This window comes from Mirounga angustirostris, unplaced genomic scaffold, assembly GCF_029215605.1.
Source record: "Mirounga angustirostris isolate CCGP_5_RB_7025 unplaced genomic scaffold, mMirAng1.0.hap1 SCAF_4, whole genome shotgun sequence".
NCBI classification, from domain to species: domain Eukaryota; kingdom Metazoa; phylum Chordata; class Mammalia; order Carnivora; family Phocidae; genus Mirounga; species Mirounga angustirostris.
In genome coordinates, this window is record NW_026991712.1 from 166,917,248 (window position 1) to 166,931,392 (window position 14,145).

General features: G+C 42.7%; 1 protein-coding gene across 19 annotated transcripts in view; it reads left to right on the top strand.

Annotated features, from left to right (window-relative positions):
- The window catches only part of PUM1 (pumilio RNA binding family member 1), a 139,906-nt gene that overhangs the window by 33,402 nt on the left and 92,359 nt on the right, over positions 1–14,145 (top strand). The window lies entirely within an intron of this gene.

Sequence of the window (14,145 nt, forward strand, 5' to 3'; positions counted from 1 at the left end):
ATTGTGGTGATGTCATTTCCCCCTTATGTATCATGGAAGACAGTATCATAATAGTACAGGGATCAGTTGCTGGAACAACTGTTTAACCCACGTGTGCTTTTGTGCTTGCCTTTGAGGAGAACAGAGAAGTTGTAAGGGTAGAGACCTGAATTTGAATTCCACTTCTGATCTTTATCTGCTGTCTGACTGCACAAGTTACTTCACTGAACCTTGGTTTCCTCATATATAAAATGGAAGAATAATGTCTATTTTGCAGTAGAGTGCCTTGAAACTCAGTATGGTATTTACTGTTGTTATTGACAGTAAAAAAATAAGAATGGAAACATTCATGAATAAGGTCATGCAGTAGGGTTTGCATCCACTCAGGCCAAAAGAGTAGGCCCCCCCTCCCCTAGGAATGTAATCACTTTTTGCCTTTTTTTTTTTTTTTTTTTTTAACAAAGTGGGTACCTGCATAAGAGTACCTGCATTTCCTTCCTTCCTTGAGAATGATAGGGGGGAGGAGAGGAAGAGAGGAGAGAGAATCTCAAGCAGGCTCCAAGCTACACCCAGCTTGGAGCCTGACTCCAGGCTTGATCTCAGGATCCTGAGAACATGACTTGAACCGAAACCCAAGAGTCTGACGCTTAACCAACAGAGCCATCCAGGCGCCCTGAGTACCTACATTTTCAAATTACTATGACTGTTAAAGACATCATAAAGCATATGAAGAATTTATAGGACACAGTCTGACACAAAATAAGTCTCAGTAAATATTAGTTTTTAATTGTTTATAATACAGGTAGTAGGGGTGCAGAAGATGCTGTAGAACAGTTTTTTTTCCTCTTAATTATTTTGTTTTTAAAGATTTATTTGAATGAGTGAGAGAGAGTGTGCGCATAAGCAGGGGGAGTGGCATAGGGAGAAATAGATCCCCCGCTGAGCAGGGAGCTCTCCGTGTGGGGGGGGTGGGGGTCGATCCCAGGACCCTGAGATCATGACCTGAGCTGAAGGCAAACGCTTAAGCCAGAGCCACCCAGGTACCCCTTTCTCTTTATGGTTAAGTTCAAACTAGGTTAATTCTCATATTCTTTTAACGTATTCTGTCAAGTTTCTTCTGCCTTTTAAGATTTTATTTTATTTCATTATTTTTTTAAAGATTTTATTTGTCCGAGAGAGAGAGAGAGAGAGCACAAGCAGGGGAAGCGGCAGGCAGAGCAGGCAGAGGGAGAAGCAGGTCCCCTGATGAGCAAGGAGCCCGATGTGGGAACCAATCCCAGCACCCCAGGATCATGACCTGAGCCGAAGGCAGATGTTTAACTGAGCCACCCAGACCCAAGATTTTATTTTTTTAAGTAAAATCTACACCCAGTATGGGGCTCAAACATGTAACCCCAAGATTTAGAGTCACCTGCTCTACTGACTGAGTCAGCCAGGTGCCCCTCAAGTTTCTCCTGCTTTTGCTTGTGTTTGTCTCACTAGTATCTCCTTCTGGTAATGGTTCTTGACACAGCTCTTTTGCTTATATTGTTCTGGATCTGTGTTAGTGAAACAGAGCCGTTGTGATCTAGGAGATCCTCCAGGAGAACAAAAGATCTTCCAGGAGAACAAAGGTAGTTGTGGAGGAGAAAATCTGCTGACAACTTAGATTCAGTAGTTAAGGAAACAAATATTTGAGTAAAGGCAGTTTTAGTCTCAAGGTATAGAAATCTATTCTAGCTAGCAAAAATTCAGGGCATTAAATGAAAGAACACTGGGTATTCTCTGACCCCCTAAGCAGGAAATATGTGGACCTTCTTGGTACTAGGTGGATTTCTGTTTCTATAGGGGTTCCATAGTCTTGTTTCTGCTTTTTTTCAACACATTCTCTTTATGTTGACTGTTTTATGCTTATTCACCCAGTTATACTCGAAAGAAAATGATAGTCCCGACTGCCAGATATGAATTTCATTTTATCTCTTCCTAGCTATCTGGTCCAAATGCTTAGAGAGGAACCTGAGTAGGTCAGTTTATCATTTCTCACCAGGTACTAGTGATTTGGCCATTTAGGGGAATACTTTGCCGTAGTTGGTGGGAATAATGATTTCCCCTTTCTAGGCAGGTGTCTTGAAATGTGTCCATTACTGAGAATACTCAGCAAGTATTGATTTGTTGAATTTTACTTTTCTAAGTGTACTATATAGCTCTCACTCTTTATTAAAATATAAACTTCCAGTGTGATTTAATAAATATCAAGTCAGTGATAACCCTTGTGTTTGAGTTTGGTTCTTCCGTACAAGCACCAGATAACTGGTCAAGCTGATTCAAGTAAAGGGACATTCATTGTAAAGACACACTGAACAGTTAAGGGACAGGAATGCTAGCAAAGTAAGGCCAAGAACCTAACGACAAAGCTATCAAAACTTGCTTCTTTTTTAGGTCTTTTATTCTGGACTGCATGGCCTACTGTGGTATCTGCTTCATTCTGCTCTTTGATTTTTTAATGTTCAGTAATAGCTGCTTGAAAAACTGATAAATTGTTATTTGTGCCTAAGTTTCTTTTTTACCCCCCTATGACTGTAATGTTGGCTGGCAAAAAAAGAGACAAACATCTAAATGGTGAGGTAGGAAGAGAATCAGGAGATAGGAATGAAGGAATTGTGGAAAGTAACTTTGTGTAAGGTAACTTTATATTTTAAAAAACTGAGAACTGGAAGAACATGGGCTTTAGCCACTGATTTTTTTTTTGCGGCGGGGGCGGGGAGGGGGAGCTTCTGAATGGATTGAGAATGGAGTGGAAGTTCCTCTGAATTGATGATTTAGTTGGGAATTGTGGAGAAATGGATGTACTTTGAAACGTTAAGTTTAGAAAGTAATTTAGACATTTGCATGATCTAGGTGCTTTTTGAGGAGTTGGGGGGGGTAGGGAGAGAATCCTCAAGCTGACTCCCTGCTGAACTCAGAGCCTGATTGGGCTGGGGGGGCTCAGTCTCATGACCTTGAGATAACAACCTGAACCGAAATCAGAGTTGGATGCTTAACCCACTGGGCCCACCTAGGTGTCCCAGATCTAGGTACTTCTAATACATTGATTGTGGAAATGCTGAATTGGACAACCAACCCCCCCCCCCCCCGAAAGGATGAGTAGGGCTTCTCGGGGTGATGGGAAGTGATGCGGTTTTGGAATATATGTGAGATTCGGTGGGAGGAGGTCCGGAGCTTACGACCAAGAAAGAATGAGACGTCTGTGGTGCAAAATGGTGGTTTATTAAAGCATGGGTCCTGTGTCCATGTTGGGGCAAGTAAAGAAAAGGGAGGTTTCAAAAGAACTTTCATATGCTAAAGAGGACTGACGTACAAGACACCAGAGCCATTGTCAAGCTTGTTTCTCCCCCAGCAAGGTATTAACATTAAAACAGTTGGGAGATTCCTGGAAGAATGTCACACACGTCCCACCCAGAGGGGAGGAGGGTGTGGGGTGGGAGAGGTTGTTCATATTATGCTTTGTCTTCAACTTGCCCCTTATGCTCCCTCATCATTTCCTCCCTGAGCAGTTTTTACCCTTAAATCTAAGGTTGTTGAAGGCAGAAGGTCTCATTTTCTGTAACGTCCTGCTGAATAGGGGCGTAGAGATGTCCCTACCTAGGGGAGTTACGAAAGGGGAGGCAGCTGAATCTAAGGCTGACAGGAAGTCAGGAAATCTCTCTGTGGGTGGTAAGAATCATCTGTTGATGTGAGGTCATTGTAGGGATGGAGTCTCGCACTAAGTGGAGAGATACTGAAAAAGGCAACACATTAAGATTAGTATGGCTAGAAGAATGAGAAGTCCAATAAAGTGACCCTTAACAGAATTTTTTTTAAACATATAATGTATTATTTGTTTCAGAGGTACAGGTCTGTGATTCAGCAGTCTTAATACAATTCACAGTGCTCACCATCTAGCACATACCCTCCCCAATGTCTATCACCCAGCTACCCCATCCCTCCCACCCCCCACCACTCCAGCAACCCTCAGTTTGTTTCCTGAGATTAAGAATTCCTCATGATACATGACCCTTACCAATCATTAATGGAGAGAGAGATCGATCTATTTAAAGCACCAGTTTGAGTATTCATGTCAGTTAGAAACCCAGAAATATTTCTCTGGTAATCTGGAATGTATACACAGCATTCTGTTTTTATGATTGTACAAGTTCTACCTTGTGCAACACTTAAAACATCTAATGCCATTCTATTTTGTAAAACTGCTTCATGCATTTGTATTCCTTTAGTATTTAATAGAGAAATGCTATTTTCACTGTCATTTAGGGCTTTGACCATGTACGTATTAGAGCTTCCCTGTGCCAAACATCCTCCAGTCTCAAAAAGGGAACAAAGATGGATGCTAGGTGGTCATATCAATGTAACACAGAACATGTCCACTATTGCTTTAAATTTGGAAGGTTATCTGGGTTGGTAATGGTTTTAATAATGCCTCCGTGCATCCAGGCAAAACCCAGAGTACAGCAGCACCTGGGGGAAGCCATGGCCAGAATTTTAAGAGTCACATAACCACAGGAGCCAGCCGTCTAATACTGGGCCTCTTTGAAATGCAGTCAGGGTATCAAGGGGTATTTGGTTTTGGATGGCTATCCTTTGAATTTGTGTAATAATTTCAGGGTCATATTTGATTATCAAGCCATAATTCCCTCTTTAAAATTGCTCTATGGGCATGAAGGACTAGGGAAGCATATTTGGAGTCAGGATGAATATTAAGACTTTGGCAATTGCCAAGCACGAGTGCTATAGCATACCCAGCTTTTATTATTCCTTTTTCCACGAAACTATTGCCATCAGGAAACCAACTGTCATCTGCATTTTTTAATAGGGGCGTCTTAAATCTGGATGACTAGAATAAAAACCTCTTAACAGTTATGCTCTATAGAACATGGTCAGTTCCAGGCATAAGGATAGATGGGTTTAAAATATTTCAGGCATATCTATAGCATTGTCTGGTGTTTAATAAGTAGGCTTCCCATAATCTATTGGTGGCTTTTGGTCTCTTAAGACTGAAGTCATTACAGTCAGGGACTGTCCCATAGTGAACTTTGAGGCTCCTTTTACCAGGAGGGTTGTTGTATGCTTAGCTAAAGCCTTTGTACCTCAATAGAGGTGGCTCAAGCAAACAGCATTTAAGCCCAACCCAACTAGGATTTAACATCCCCAGAGGTGGGTTATCAAAACAAATTTTTCTCTCTAAGGGGTGCCTGGGTGGCTCAGTTGGTTAAGCGTCTGCGTCCAGCTCAGGTCATGATCCCAGGGTCTTGGACGAATCCTGCACCAGGCTCTCTGCTCTGCAGGGAGCCTGCTTCTCATGCCCCGCCCCCCCAATAATAAAAAAAACCACCCTCATTTTCAGAGATAGCCAAATCAAGACTAATGTTTGCAAAACAAGTCCCAATTAACAAACCTGGCCTAATTATTTACATAAGCGCAGCAAGAATGATCATATAGATTTTTTAGAATCTGCTTTGTTGGAACTTTTCTAAGGAATCTCTAGGTTGAACTTTTAGTAGTGCCTCAGGCTAGAAGCCAAGCCACCTACTTGCCATCAGACATGCCTGTAATACCTGTAGATGTGGGCAGATTCCTCTTCTTGAGGTCCCCAATATATCCTGAGGTTCCCGCACCTGCCAGGAAGTGACATTCCTTACTCAGCTGGTGAGGCTGTTGGGAACTCTGTAAGCAAGGTATCAGTCCAACTTTTCCAAGGGGCTTTATGGCTCCAGGTTTCATAAAGTCAACCTTATTAGTTCCTTAAAGCAGTTCAGTCATATCTGAGTCTATGCATGTCTTTCTCAAATAGGACATTCCAGTAAGCCTTGGTAAAATAACCAACATTTCCAAGTGTGTCCTGTTACAAGGAGAAACAGATTCTTATTGAACTTATGCAAATGACTATAATTGCCATGGAAGAAAGAATACTGAACTGAAACCGAATTTTAGAGGGTTCACATAGAAGTTAAATGCTTCAGTTTGTCTACAAATGAATATTTTCTCATACTCTTGTAAGTCATAGGTATCTTACTAGTTACCTTAATCTAAAAGAGTTAACATCTAGAGTCATAAAACGATAATAATCTTTTAGTTCATTTAGTCCCATGTTACTAATTCTTGCTTAATTTAAATGCAGCTTTTGTTCATTCTGGAAATTCTTACCCATTTCAGTTTTAGGATTTTATATTGAATACCCGTATTTGTCCCTGAAAGTCCTTTATATGTATCTCCTTGAAGATGAAACATTTTACAAGAGAATAATAATAACTATAAATGACAGAAACTCAGAAATGGACATGGTTAAAAAAATCTGAGGAGAGGTTACAGTATAACTGGCAAGGCTGTGACACATAACACTTCAATAATCAAACTATTGAGTGATGATGTTCTTATACCATAAGGTAACATACCAAACAAGCCTAATTAGACTGTTCATGATTTAAATTTGGGGGAAGTTTGTTAAAACCTTAGAAAGTTTTAAAGCACGTGCCTAAACAGGATTAGGGATCATCAAAGACCTGATAAAGGCCAAACGTAGAGACTGGTTTTCTGGGCAGACAAAAAGAGAAAAAAATCTGTTACATTTTCTTATTAAGAGCCGATGAAAGATTCCAAGAAAACTTGTCTTTTGAACAGATAGAATTTCAATCTTACACCACTGTACTTTTAAAAATCTCTTTATTTTCATTCGTTCTGACCACACCTAAAATTCCTTTCCAAAGATTTCCCATCACAAATCTTCTGCAACTTTCCTTTGCATTCAAATTTTGTCCCAAGCCATTTCTTTCCAAACAAGCATCTTATTTAGGACAAAGTTACCTTCTTTTACCTTAAACAAAAATGCATTCCTATTCCTTATATCTTTCTTATATATCTCCTACTTTTCTACATAACAGAGTTGTTTCCCTTATTCCCATCAGTTTTCATTACATTTAGCAGAATTTTGCAGGCCTAGAAATCTAAGTCCCCAGTGAAAACTTAGTAGTAACCGATTGTGAACTGTTAACACCTGTTAAGACTTTTATTTATTTGACAGAGAGAGAGAGCACAAACAGGGTGAGCAGGAGAGGGAGAAGTAGGCTTTCCGCTGAGCAGGGAGCCTTATGTGGGGCTCGATCCCAGGACCCTGGGATCATGACCTGAGCTGAAGGCAGACGGTTAACAATTGAGCCACTCAGGCGCTCCAACACCAAAATTTTAGATGGCAAATTTGTGAATCAGTTAAACACAAAGCATATTTACCAACAGACCCAAATATCCTTCGTTTCTTTGCATAAGAAGTCAAAAGCGCAAACCTATGTTCAGTAATTAATGCTTTAGCACTTTTTATCCTATTTGGAAAAGACCTAGATGTCCAACGAATTCAATCCCATTTATCATCCAAGCAAAACTTATTTTTTTAAAGATTTTATTTATTTGACAGACACAGCGAGAGAGGGAATACAAGCAGGCAGTGGGAGAGGGAGAAGCAGGCCTCTTGCTGAGCAGGGAGCCCGAACTGGGGCTTGATCCCAGGATCCTGGGATCAAGACCTGAGCCAAAGGCAGACGACGCTTAACTACTGAGCCACCCAGGCGCCCCCAAGGAAAACTTTTAAAGTTTCAGGTTACCAAAGACTTTGAAAGCTATCTTAACAGTTACCCATGAAAACTTTAAGTCAGACAAGATTAACCATCATTTTAAGTTACCTTTTGGCTAACAAATTTCAACATAGTTAACATGAATTTGACCTTCAGCAAACCTCAGTAGATTTTTACATTTAATGTTGATTTTTTAAAGACATGTCTATCTTAATTAAACCAACAAACTTAAAATTAGTTTAAATACTGAATATATTCTACCTCGGCCCACCCCATTTTCCAGTTTTTTACCTGGTGGGGAAATCTGGAATGGGTGGTGTTAAGTCCAGGGGCTACTCTTCTTGATGGGGTTTTGGAATATAGGTGAAATTCGGTGGAGTGAGGTCCGGAGCCGACGACCAGGAATTCTTGAGACATCTTTGGTGCAAAAGGATGGTTTATTAAAGCACAGGGACCGGATTGTGAGCAGAAAGAGCTGCTGCCCTGGGGTTTGGAGGAGTGGCTGATTATGTAAGGAAAAGGGAGGTTTCAAAAGAACTTTCATATGCTAAAGAGGGCCGACCCTACAAGATACTTACAAGATACCCGAGGCCTTGCCATTGTCAAGTTAAGGTTGTTTTCCCCTCTAGCAAGGTATTAACATTAAGATAGTTCAGAGCTTCCTGGAAGAAATGTCACACATATCCCACCCAGGAGTGGTGGGTGGGGGAGAGGTTGCAGGGTATCAGCTTATGCTTTGTCCTCAGCTAGCCTTCTGCTCTCTCTTGATTCTTGCTCCTAGACAGTGAAGGGAGGAGCCATGGTGCCTGAGGCACTGAGGATAGTCTAAGAAGCCAGTTATGCAGGCCACACCCAAGGTGGTGCGGAGAGGAGGAGGGGGAGAGGGAGACCGGAGAGGCAGTGTTGCCAGGAGGCAGAGAAAGGGTTCCCAGTTCTTGATTTCATCAGCTCCAGAGGAGCAGATGCCACGTTTTCCTGCCAATAAGGGGGAATAGGCAATCCACGTTGGGCCAGAGAAGACAGGGAATTCCCCTGAAACAAAGGGAGTTTTGGCAGCTGCTTGGGAATATTCCTTAAAGTCCTCGTCGCTAGGTAGACTAACCACAGATGGCTCCAGTTATAGCCATTAACCCAGGAAATGAGTGAGGGAGAAGTTCCCACATCTATTAGGAAGAACAGTGAGATAGTCAAGAGTCCCCTTTGTCTGGGATGGTGTGAGTTTACTCAGAGGAGGTCTATTTAGATAATTATCACCCAATATGTCCGGGGAGTTTACAAGCCAGCACATTTGGGCAAACACATTTTGCAAGAGGCCCTTAGGTTAGGTCAGGGTCCTGGTGTAGAGCAGTGAAGGCCTAAGTATGAGCAATGAAGGTAGCACCTAGGTCCATTTGCCCTATTAACTGCAGAGATCTGGCTGAATAGATCCCACCGAGGCCATGCAGTGTTACAGGAGCTCAGACCTTCCCTAAGTTTTGCAATCCGAATTGTGTCCAGTGGGTTAAAAAGGCATCCCACAGGAGAGTCCTTGGGAACTGAAGAAAAGAGAATGTCCATTACCTAGAAACCGCGCCCTCCACCAGGTGGCGTCCCACGCACAGGATGTGTATGTCATAGGTTCCTGGTGTCAAAGCAACCCGAGGACGCCTGGGTGGCTCAGTTGGTTAAGCGACTGCCTTCGGCTCAGGTCATGATCCTGGAGTCCTGGGATCGAGTTCCGCGTCGGGCTCCCTGCTCAGCGAGGAGTCTGCTTCTCCCTCTGACCCTCCTCCCTCTCATGCTCTCTCTCTCAAATAAATAAATAAAATCTTAAAAAAAAAAAAAAAGCGACCCGAGGTGTCCGTAAACAAAGTCATTATGATTACCGTAGCAGTTAAAAGGCCCCTGTAGGAGGGAGGCCTGCCCTCCCCTCTGCTTCCCCAGTGCATCCTAGGCTACAGATGGGTGCCTGGCGTATGGACTGAAATACCGTGCCTTGAAGAACCTGCTGTTTTTCACCCATGGAGAACACTAGAAAAGTTTTACAAGGGGAAACTACCGATGTAATTTTGTAGTTTAAGTAGTTAGTAGAGGACATTGACAGAAAACAGTAAAGCTAGAAATCCATCATGATTCTAAGTGATATTCCAACACATGTGGTCCTCAGAGCCAACTTCCCCAGGAAACGGTCCCCGGTTGGGTTTTAATACCATCAGGTACTGGTTTCAGCCAGCTCCTAGTGGAGGTCCCATGGCCAGAAGGAGGAGAGGTCCCATGGCCAGAAGTGGCTAGACCAGGCATGTGAAGGGGATCACATTAGATCAATCAGGAGGAAACCTCACATGGGAATCTTAAGATTGGCAGCCGTGCTAGTCACTTAGGTGGCTGTCCTGTGCCCAAGACAGACAACTTTGTATAAGAACAGGAATAAAGAGAGGGGCATCAAGTTTCTGGGTCTTTTTTTTTTTTTTTTAATATTTTATTTATTTGAAGAGAGAGGGCATGAGCAGGGGCAGGCAGAGGAAGAGGGAGAAGCAGACTCCCCGCTGAGCCAGGGAGCCCCAATGCGGGGCTGGATCTCAGGACCCTGAGATCCTGAGACCATAACCTGAGCTGAAGGCAGACGCTTAACCATCTGAGCCACATCTGCGCCCCAAGTTTCTGGGTCTTATTACCGTCCCGGCCAAGGTACTAACTTCTAGCCAGGCTTTCTCCTCCCCGTAAGTAGCCACAGGCTAGAGGATTGGAGCCTGAGCAATGGACATGAAAGTGTTCCAGTAAGACTGTACTCCTTGAAGAGCCCCTGAAATGAGAGTAAAGGAAGAGGAAAGAAAGTATTCATCAAGTTTGCACGGAAGCTGAGTTCAGATGTGAAGACTCAAAGCCCCACGTTCAGGCGCCATATGATGTGGTTTTGGAATATAGGTGAGGTTCTGTGGGGTGAGGTCCGGAGCCCACGACTTATTGAGACGTCTTTGGTGTAAAATAGTTGTTTATTGAAGCAGGGGGACAGGGACCGGTCGGCAGAAAGAGCTGCACCGGGATCTTGAGGAGTGGTGATTATATATATACTCGGGAGTTGGGGGAAGTAAGGAAAAGGAAGGTTTCATTTTTTTTTTTTTTTAAAGATTTTATTTATTTATTTGACAGAGAGAGACAGAGAGGGAACACAAGCTGGCAGAGTGGGAGAGGGAGAAGCAGGCTCCCTTTTGAACAGAGAGCCTGATGCGGGGCTCGATCCCAGGACCCTGGGATCATGACCTGAGCCGAAGGCAGACGCTTAACGACTGAGCCACCCAGGTGCCCCAGGAAAAGGAAGGTTTCAAAAACACTTCATAAGCTAAAGAGGACCAACCTACAAGATACCTGCATTGGGCTCCCTGCTCAGCGGGGAGCCTGCTTTTGCCGCTCCCCCTGCTTGTACTCATGCTCTCTCTCAATAAATAAACAAAATATTAAAAAAAAAAGATACAACATATCGGAGGCAATGCCATTGTCAAGTTAAGGTTGTTTTTCCCTCTAGCAAGGTATTAACATTAAGACCGTTGGGAGCTTCCTGGAAGAATGTCACACATGTCCCACCCAGGAGTGGGGGGGTGGGGAGGTTGCAGGGTGTAGGCTTATGCTTTGTCCTCAGCGAGCCTTCTGCTCCCTCATCGGAAAGGGCAGGTACTTTAGAATGTGATTATTTTAAAATAAAGATTTGTAAGGTGCTACTTTTGCTTAATTTTTAATTTTCCAAGTGTGATATATAGTTCTGGGTTTCTCTTTTGATTTTATAATTTCCTGTGTGGTAAAACATGCAACTTAATTTGCTGCATTTATAGCTCTAGTTAGGACAGGATCCCTGAGAGGAGGAGGCAGCTGTTGAGGCTTTCAGAAGAAAGTTCTGGGATCTGGGTAGTGGAAGGGAAACTCAGAAGCATAGGGTATGTGTATTGATGATACCTGTGGTGGGATGAAGCTAGGAATATAGAGGTAGGTCGGGCAGTAAAGTGCTTATCTTGCTTTGCCTCTTCAGTAGAGGGAGCAGGAGATGCCTTTGTGGGGAGGGGCAGCAGTGTTGAAAGTTACATGTTACTGGCAAATAGCCCAAAGAGGAAAAGTAGAAATAGATTGGTGAAACCAGAGGAGATAGGGAAGATCAGTTAGTGGAATGAAGGACATCTTACATTTAGCAAAAGTGGAAAAGGAATTAGTAAGTAGTGCTAGAAATTAACATTAACCTGGCACTCAAATTAAATTCTGGAGAAAGGGAAGGTAGAGCACAAGAAGTGGAAGAGTGTGTTCTGTTGTGATGGGAGCATTTACTGTGATTATAATTTACAGCCACCTTTTCTCCTTTATGATAGAAAGGGCTTCTTTGTTACCTGCCTAAAGTATTTCTGTTCTTTGATTTCTCTGGATTCCTGAGCCATCTTCCTTTGGTCATTAGTTTTGTTTCTTAGGAAGAATTTGTGTGCAGAGTCGGTCCGGTGTCGATGACCATACCAGGTATAGCTCCTGTAATAAACAGTAAGTTCCTGACTAGTTAAAAACATTTTTGTGAGAATGATTTGGTTTATCTGGTCTAGTCACCTGTGGGCAGTTGGTTTATAATGGAGTTTCTGGACTAGCACTGCAAACTTTGGAGAGTGAGGCTCCTTCTCACCAGTGTCTACAGGAGTTAGGAGGGAGTACACAGAGGGAAGAGGAAGAGTGTTCCTCCTGTAGGGGAGGCAGAGGGAGACCCCCGGAAAAGATGGAAGGCTGGAGAAGAGAGTTGAAGAGAGGGAGAAAGACCTGAGCAAGCTAGGAAATTAGGAAATGAGAGAGAGGGAGAGAGAGAGATGTGATAGATGGGAAGATCATATAGAAAGGAATGCAAATTGCTCCAAGGGCAGGATGGGCTGACTTTGAAGGTGGGGGGAGGAGACTGGGGAAAGCAAAGGCAAAAAGACCCAAGAGAGCATACTCCTCAAAACCCAAGCAGAAAGGGAGGTCACTTTGATCTGTGGTTGGTAGCTTCCTGTGGCTGCCTTGGAGGCAGCATGGTGACATAGGAAGGACATTGCATTATAAATTGGAAGACCTGGATTTAGATTCTGGCAGTGCCATTTAAGTGCTCTTCCCTCTTAACAATAGTTGGGAAGGGCATTTCTCGGAGGCTTAGTTTTCTCATCCTTTTTTAAAAAAGATTTTATTTATTTATTTAAAGAGCGAGGGGAGGGACAGAGGGAGAGAGAGAAAAATCTTGAGCAGACTCCCTGCTGAGTACGGAGCCTGATGCAGGGATCCATCTCACAACCCTGAGATCCTGACCGAACCCAAACCAAGTGTACAGATGCTTAACTGACTGCAGGCGCCCCTCTCATCTTTTAAATGGGAATGATAGCTGTGACAACACGTTTGTGATGATGACCTGAATATGCATATGCATGTTCTGTACCTTCCCTTACTACTCCTACTTTTTCCTTGGGAAATATAAATAGAATTTCCAACATTTTTGGTTGGAGAGTGAGGCTCCTTCTTTTTTTTTTAAAGATTTTATTTATTTATTTGACAGAGAGAGACAGAGAGGGAACACAAGCTGGCAGAGTAGATTTTGTAGATTTTTGAATTTTCAAGAAATGCCTAGCTCTAGTTAAACATATGATTAGATTCCACAGAAAGAACTAGATAGAGAGTTTTTATGCATTTGATTTACATGCTTTGTAAATGTTAACTCTGGTCTGAAGGTTCAAAATAATTTCATCTGACCTTTGTAGTTTTCCAGCTAATATCCTGTCCTTATCCCCTCCCTGGCCCCCCTCTTACCTTTACTACCTATAGGTCAGGAGCTCATTCAGTGTGTTTACCTAAATAATGGAAACACCTTGTAATATGTTCATAGCTTCTGTTTCAAGGCCCTTTGAAGTGGTTTTACCACAATAAAAAGCTTTGTCTCTATGTCTCTTTGTTCTCATTGGGCTGAATTTTAGCTTCATTTTGAATTTTATAAATTTACATTTTTAGCAGGCATCCCAGAGCTGTTTTGTCTTAGTGACACAATGTGTCATTTGTGGCATATATCAACTCTGGGTTTTGAAAATATTTAAAATAGCAGTGCAACTGTATTTTTATGTAGTGTCAGTTCAGTCAAATTAAGATTATTGGGTGATAAATAGGAAGCTGTTAATAAAATCCTTGAATTGGTTCTCCTACCTGTATTCCAGGTCATGCTCTCCGCACTCATCCCTCTCCCTGCCTGGCCTTAGCCTCACCTCCTTCTTTGTATGTACCCACTGCTGGCAGTTGTATATCTACCCCAGGAGGTAGTGATGGTCAGATGAGGGGGTTTGGGAGATTGCTGCTTCAGGCACTCAGCTGCCATCTTTTTCCGGTAGGTAGAGGAGACTTCCCCTTGAATAAACAAGGGACTGTCCTCCAGCCTCAGGCAGCAGGGATGGCTTGCCTCTCATAACTGAGAGCACTAATAGAATATTGGACAACACAGGTTTTTGAATTATGATTGCTTTGAATGAACTCTTTCACACTTCATCCTTGATCTAACCTTATCTTGTAGCAATGACCTTAGAGATGAGTTAACTGAAGTCTGGAAAGATTGTTATGA